Source organism: Rhagoletis pomonella, unplaced genomic scaffold, assembly GCF_013731165.1.
Source record: "Rhagoletis pomonella isolate Grant_MI unplaced genomic scaffold, Rhpom_1.0 Rhpom_scaffold_00007, whole genome shotgun sequence".
NCBI lineage: Eukaryota > Metazoa > Arthropoda > Insecta > Diptera > Tephritidae > Rhagoletis > Rhagoletis pomonella.
Genome location: NW_023458561.1, coordinates 9743850 through 9752133, shown reverse-complemented (window position 1 = coordinate 9752133; position 8284 = coordinate 9743850).

Genomic DNA, 8284 nt, shown 5'->3' with positions numbered 1-8284 from the left:
TATGTAATGCATCAAGTAAAACGTGGCAGAATTGAAAATTCAGAATTACGTAAATGCCAGGACCGTTAGAAGACTTCATGTCCGTAAATGCGTAAATACATTTTTCATTTTGGTAAAACAGTTGTCAGTTATTAGGCCAGGACGGATGCTAATGTTTTTCGGGTCGCTGATCACGAATATGTATAGCAACAGAATTTCGATATTCAAAATGGCAGGTACAATATGGCGGAAGATTTTTAAAAAATTTATCCGATTCAGTTAGAGTTCGTTACTCAATGGGAATCGGGGTCGCTGATTACGAACCTGAAGTCAGATTGGAAAAGAGAATTGGATTCGCTTAAAACTTTATAATTGGGCGTTACTAAGGTCGTTGATTATTAATCTGAAAACAAAATTCAAAATGGATCCATATTTGATCTTGGAATGAATGTAGGAATATGCACTAATGTATGAATAATGGTGGCAATATATACATACTGTTAAACGCACTAGTATCCGGACAGTGTTAGTGTCCGGACACTGCCCTTTTTTAAGATTAACAGATACATCACTCGGCGGCCGCTGTGGTGTAGTGGTAAGCAGTGCGTGCTTCCACTCCGCAGTGCTTGGGTTCAAGCCCTGGTCAAAGCAACATCGTAACAAAATTTAGAAAAAAGGTTTTTTTCCGAGTGTATTTGTGCCATGAAAAACACTTCATAAAAATACAATCGCCGTTCGGAATCGGCGTAAAACTGTAGGTCCCTCCACTTTGTGTGACAACATCAAGGCGCCCGCCACAAATCGGAGGGGAAGCACTAACATATGTGTAAGCGCCAATCTATTATTATTATTAGATACATCACTCAGAAATTGTCTCAAATAATATCAACAATGCAATCCTATATGTGTGCAAAGTTTCAAGTAAAAAAAGCGCATATTTTCATGGTGAAATAACATTTAACAAAATTGGTCATCATAAAATACAATGTTGCTTACTATATTTTCCATTCCTAATTGCATTTCCAACAAGAAATATGTTAGCAACACTGTTTCTCTGTTTTCTTTTTAACCGACTTCCAAAAAAGGATGAGGTTATCAGTTCGTCGGAATCTTTTTTTTTTTTTGTGTTTTTTTTTTTTCTATGTATGTTACCGCATAACTTTGGACCACGTCAACCGATTTCGATAATTATTCCCATACTAATCTGGTTGAGATCCGATGAGTGGATCATGAGATATATAAATTAAAGTTTTATTTAATAAACTTTATTTTTAAAAAGCTCGCGGACTTTTGTCCGCTCATGTGTTTATTTATTTGAATCCAACTTAAGATTAATTACAAAATATATTTCTTACTTCTACATTACACCTATGTCGACCACCAATTTGCTGACTGTTGTTGACCGTAATGTTGGTTACCAATATGCTGACTGTTGTTTACCGTAATATTGTTGCTGATCGATACATTTAGTAATTTGATGAAATGTTCGTGGAATGCTGATGCAGCGTCTGCGGTTATAACGAATTCACCGGATGTGTTATCGGTGCCACTAGCCCATGGGGTTATTGTCCAATTCGAGGTATTGTAAGGTGTGGTGTTAACTCCTCCCCTCTTAAGAATGATTGTCCTCAATCATTAATAGAAGGGTAAGTCGTTGAATTTTACGTATGTTGGAATGTCATTACTTTCTTGTGGCGGGCTACCTGTTTTGGGCTTCAATACTTCCTTCTCGATGTACTGTATCTTTATTGATCTTTTCTTTAGCAAAATGAAAAGTGCGATTGTTATCACGGATGTTATGGATATTAAGCCTCCGATGGATAGTGTTGCCTTTTTGAGAGAATTTATTTTATGTGTGTTGTTTATATGTAAGTCCTGTAGAGACTCGAGCGAAAGTGTCTCGATATGGTCCTTCTCTAATGGAGTTGGCTGCAATATTGCTGGGATAGATTTAATTGGCATTACTTCTATATTACTATATACTTTATTGTTGATTCTAATGGTTGTGTTGTAAAATATTACAACATGGGTCCCGTTTATCTCCTGTGCCATTTTATAGGCTTCTATTTTACCGCTGAATTTATTGAGTAGAATTGCGCCTTTATTTATTTTCTCTATTGTTGGTATGTGGTGGTCATTGGTGGTATTACACGTAGAATTTAAGCTATTTATTATTCTAGATATACATAAATCATTACTAATATCTATGACATCTGCTTCTTTGCAAATCATTAAATCATTGTAAGTTTCACATTTATTTTTGATACCACATAATTTATCATTTCCTTTTAGAATTTCTTTGTATTTTGTTTCAATTATAATATTGTTCATTTTCTTAACGGGTCTTACAATTATTCTTTTAAATGTTTCACTTAATGTTAGGGGTATTTTAATAATATAAATGATTTTCATATCTTTACTCAAAACGTTTATTTTTGCTAATCTTAGTGCATCTTCGGCACTTGTAAATGGAACTTTTTCCTTTTTTAGTTTGCTAATTGAAAATTCGATTTCTTCCTTACTTAATAATACAGAGTTAATTATATCATTCTTTGCCCATTGAATGGCGTATTCTATATTAATTAGTTCTTCTTTTATTAATCTAATTTTGTTTTGCAAATATACTATAGTTTCCATTACAATACTACCATCTTTTCTGATGGTGTTCAACATCTTATTTACTATACCAGTTATATTATTTATACGTTTTTCAAATACATTGTTTATTACTACTTGGTTGTTATTGTTTTCATTTAAATTATTCAAATTATTAGTTATTATATTTAAGTCTTCGTGATCAGGAGATCCGGCTATAAATTTCCATGCCGTTCCTAATATATCAATTGATCTTTTTCTTCTAATGTCATTAATAGGTTTTAGGTTATTAAGGATTCCGAACGTTTGGATTGTTTCATGTTTTAGGACGGGATATAGAAGGTTGTCTTTAGGGATTTGGCCAGTTATTTCGTCGTAGGTTTCCGACAGAAATTGTTCGTATTTTCCTAGGTCGATGAGATGAATAAGTCTGAATGTTCCGTCTTGTATTTTCGCTTGTCCATTGTCTATTGTTACTAATTGAGATTTACTATAGTCAAGAATTTGTATGTCCGATGAAGAAGTAGAAATCGTAATAAGGAGAATGAAGAGTTTGTAGTGGTCCATTTTATATGAAAACTAATTAAGTTTTTATTAGGGATTTGTGAACTATTCGTCCTGATATTGTCTTAACTGTTGTCCTGTGGTTTTCCGAAACTTTCTCCTTTTTATACTTTGGAGTCAATTTGGAACCTAGTCTTTTATTGATTTTAACGTAAATAATTTTTCCTGGTGAGAAGTCCTTATTTTGAGGTCTATTTTTGTTGTGGTACGAGAGGTCAAGTTCTTGTTTTTTCTTAAGTAGTGCTATGTTTTCTTGTCTTTGTTGTTCTAACTGTTGGGGGTCGCTATGGATTCTATTACCGAAAAATGTGTCTATTGGTTTGTTTTTCGTCGTTGAGTGTATTGAGGAATTGTATTCTTGAACTGATTTGAATAGTAATTCTTCAAACGTTATTCCTACGGAAGTTGCTTTTAGACATCTCATTATTTCGGAAAGTGTACTATGGAATCTTTCAATTTGCCCATTGCTGGTGCTACTGTAGGGTGGTGTGGTATAAATGTTAATTGACATTTGGTCTCTGAGTAGGGATGATATTGAAGCGGAGTTAAGAGATTTTTCGTTGTCGATTATCACAAGTTTGGGGATTCCGAACGCTATCATTAATTCTCTAATTGGGTCTTTGATATGTTCTATTGCCCTGGAAGGTATTACTTTCACCTTTATTATTTAGAGAATTTGTCGATGGCGGTAAGAATTAATTTTTTTTCGGTGGAATATATGTCGACATGGACGATTTCACCTGGGGACTGTGGAATGGGGGTCGGTTGAATTTGTGGTTTGGTTGGATGCCTATCGTATTTATGTGCACGACAAGTTGAGCACTGTTTAACAACTTTTTCGATTTTTGCGTGCATGCTTGGGAAATAGAATTTTCGTAGAATTTGGGTTTTGTTTTCGCGGCTATTCCTATGAGCTCGCTGATGCTCTTGTATGGTTATTTGTTCTTGTTCGGTTTCTGATGTGATATCCTGAAGGAGAGTTTGTGTGTAGCGAATTTATATGTTGCTAAAATGGAGTGGGAATATTTCTTGGATTTTTCCCATCAGTCTTTCTGTGGTATACAGTCCGTTGACGAGTGCAGGGTCGAGGTAGCGTTTAAATATGTCTATGATGTCCTGGTTGGAATAATTCGGTTTTGTAACAGTATGCCTGTGGAAACTTGGAAATGGTAACTGGAATGAGTAGCTATCTTCGTTGCCAATCATTAAGAAGAGTTGGTTTTTAAAAGCGTTTATGGGGGCTTCGGTGGCCGGAATAAGGAGGTGTGAGGAGCTTTCGTCGCTATGGTCTGTAACTGTAAGAGTATTAATGTCAGTTTGTGGGGGTCTCGAAAGTGCGTCTGCTACGACGTTGGTTTTTCCGGGTTTATACTTCATCTCGTAGTTATATTCTTCGAGGATGCACTTCCACCTTTTCATTTTCCCATTATGGTTTTTATTGCTTAATGCAAAGGTGAGCGGTTGGTGATCTGTGAAAATTACAACTTTAGCGGATCCGTATAAATAGTTCCTCAGTGAAGTAAGGGCCCAAATTATTGCCAACATTTCTTTTTCGTTCGCGGCATAACTTTCTTCTGTCTTATTGAGTGAGCGGGATATGAAGGTAATGGGTTTTCCTGATTGCTCGAGGACAGCACCTAGAGCGTAGTTTGATGCATCTGTCGTAAAGTGAAATTCCTCTTTGAAATTGGGGTAAGATAAAATTACTTCTTCTGAAGTTAACCAAGAATGATAGAATACAAGATTGCGCCGATCGCAGCAGAATTCGTGAGAGTAACTTTGGCGTGACGTCACTGTAGAGTTGACAACTGAGAGCGGCGTGAATGAGGGCGACTAGTGATGTGCTGAATTGTCCCCAATACTCGGTACCCAATACTTAAAAAAGATTTCGGTACCCTATACTTCCTTTTCGGTATCCGATACCGATTATTTACATTAAACCCTCGCCATTATATGCATTTCAGGTTTAGAAAAAACTTTCATTACTAATTTATATGATATCGGCTAAAACACTTGAACTTATCGCCACAGAAAAATATTATTTAATCAGTTTTAACCTTAGTCGATCCAAGGTTCAAGAAAAATACTTTGACGGATGAAGAAGCCTTTCAGGGGAGAGATTCTGTAGCCAGTTAGCGACAAGTTTCGGATCGATATCGCACTTGTTGACTTACTAATATTTGATATCAAACGTCGACAAAACCGATACCGATTCGAAAATTGTTACAGAATCTGTCCCAGGCCTACAAAAATGATATCGTCCGATTCAGCTGGAACAAAAACGCTTCAAACAAGTAAGGGTTTCTCTGTATTATGGCATCGAACCGACATATATACACCTTTCATTTGAATCAGTAAAAAAGCTCTATTGGCTCTTACATTCGGGTTTTGTTAGGCGTTTTTTCCATATTTTTGGCCTATGTGCGCTTTTATTCGAAACCTAAATGTTTCGGTACCGAGTATCGAGAGTATTGGGTACTTAAAAGTATTGACTCAGCACATCACTACTGCTGTCTTCTCTACTGTGACGTCACCAAAACAGCTGATTCTGTCAAAATCACTGAGAGCCGAGTAGCGGTATCGTCATCGGCGCCACCTCTGTATTCTCTCCACCGTGGAAGTTAACGCTGTCTTTATATTATTGAAGGCAGTTAGGGCGTCACTATCGAACACAACTAGCTTTTTGCTGGAGGCATTTTTGGACACTCGTCCATCTTCCCCTCTCAAAAGCGAGGTCAGAGGTTTTGCTAGCTTAGCATAATCCCTGATAAAGCGCCGATAATAGCCTGATAGTCCAAGGAAAGATCTAAGGTCTTTCAATGTTTTTGGACATGGAAAATTTTGAATTGCACTTACTTTGGCGAGATTGGTTTTTATACCTAGCGGGGATATGATGAATCCTAAAAATTCGACTTCTTTACGAAAAAATTCACACTTGTCCAATTGGACTTTCATATTCGCTTTTTCTAGCGTGTGAAAAATTTTTTCGACATTTTGGAGGTGGCTCTGTTCGTCTTTGCCAAACACTATTATGTCGTCTATATAGACATAACATGTTTTACCGATATGTTCCTTCAAAATGTCGTCTAAAGCTCGCTGAAATATAGCGGGTGCATTCTTTAGACCGAATGGAAGTCTGGTAAACTCGTATTTCCCGTTATTAATTGAAAAGGCTGTCTTCTCAATGTCGGATTCCTTTAATGGAATCTGATGGAAGCCGCTCTTCAGGTCAAGAACGGAAAAGTATTTGTTATTTCCCAGTTGTGAGATAACCTCATTAATTTCTGGTATTGGGTATTTGTCGGCTATTGTTAGTGTATTCAGTTTCCTGCAATCTATTACTAATCTGTATTTTCTTTGGCCTGATGCATTCAATTTCTTCGGTACAACCCACACGGGTGAGTTATAGGGTGAACGGGATGGTCTAATAATTCCATCCTTTAACAAATTTTCTATTTCCTGTGTCACGAAGTCTCTCATCGCGAGGGGGTATGGGTAGTACTTTGTGTAAACTGGGGTATCTGAGGAAGTCCTGATTTCTCCTACTACCGTAGTTGTGCAAGTAAGTTTTACGTCCGGTTCCGTAAAAAGGTGGGAGTACTTTTTGGTTAAGTAATTTATATGTTGTTTTTGTGTGGCTGTCATATGGTCAGTTCTAACGTCTATTTTATTAACTGTAGGGGAAAGTCTCTGTTTAATTTTAATTATAATGCCATTACCTAATGTCGGGGTGTCGTTATGTATGTTAATTGTAGCACGAAGTTCTTTTAGACTGTCGTTTCCTATAATACCGTCAAAGGATTTTAATGTGGGAAGTATGAACAATTTTAAGCTTGTGGCATTTTTGCTGAAAAGATTGACAATTGTATAATGAGTAATTTGGATTTGTCCTGCAATAGAGTTTGCGAAAAATGGTTCGTCATTAGGTTTTTTTTTGGGACATGGCAGGGTTGGATATAATTTTTGCTTGACCCTGTATCGATAAGCCGTTTAAGGATTTTCCCGTTCTTCGTTTTGCATTCTACGTATGGCAACGAAGAACTGTTCATTCTAAAAAATGAATGTCGATATGGTCCTGGGTTTCGGGGAGTGAATTTCCTTCAGCGTATGTCTGAGCTGATTGTCCGTTTTCTTCAGCTGTTAGTGCGGCTTCATACTCCTGAGGAGTTGGAGTCCAGTCGTGTTGGTAGTATTGATCCGTATCGTATTGTGGGTCCTGCTGATAGTCTTGTTGGTAGTCTTATTGTTCACCTGCTTCTATATGGAAGTTTCGCTGTTGTTTAAGGGGAACTTGTTGTGAGAAATTTGATGGTCTTTTCATTTGGTTATTTATCTGTGGTCTGTTCATATAGTTAACAGCTCTTGAGTGTAGGGACTTATCGACGTCCATTGGTTCTGGGCGAGGGAGTTGGGGTTTAGTAGGAGGTTGATTTAGTGGTCTGTAAAGTTGGTTATTGCGGTAATTATTAATGGGAGCCTGATGGTAATTGTTCATAGGAGCCCGAGGGCGGTAATGATTTGAAAAGTTTTGTTGGTGCATTTGGGGTATTGGCATATATGCCAATTGGGGATAAAATTCGTTATTTGGTTTTTTGGGTGGGAGGGGTGGTCGGAAGTCGTGGGGCTTCCTATTTTGGCTATTACTATTCAGCGCGTAGTGAGAACGAAAGTTTTGGTTCTCCAATTTTAGGCAAAGGTGGAGGGCTTGAGGAAGATCTACTGGCTCTCTCATAGCAAGAAGTCTTGGTAGGTCACCTTTTAGTCCTCGTATGAAGGTGTCGAGGGCTTTGTCCCGATATGTCCGTGTTAGTAAATGCATGGATTCTGAACCCATTTCCATGCAACCCAGTTTATTTAGAATGAGGGACAGGTTGGAATAAACATGCTGGTAGAATTCCTGGATAGTGAGATTGCCCTGCACTAAAGAAGTCATTTGGTACTCAAGGGTACCTATATCTCGCTTGTCAGCGTAATGAAGGGTAAGGCATCTTGAAATAGCCTTCCAGTCTAATGGAGTGTTATAGGATTCGAGGGCAATGTCGGCGTTGCCCACAACTTTATTCCTTATAACGTTTAGGATGCCGTAGTATTTCGGCGTTCCATTAAGAGGTTCGTAGATCTGAAGGATGCGATCTACACTTTTCTT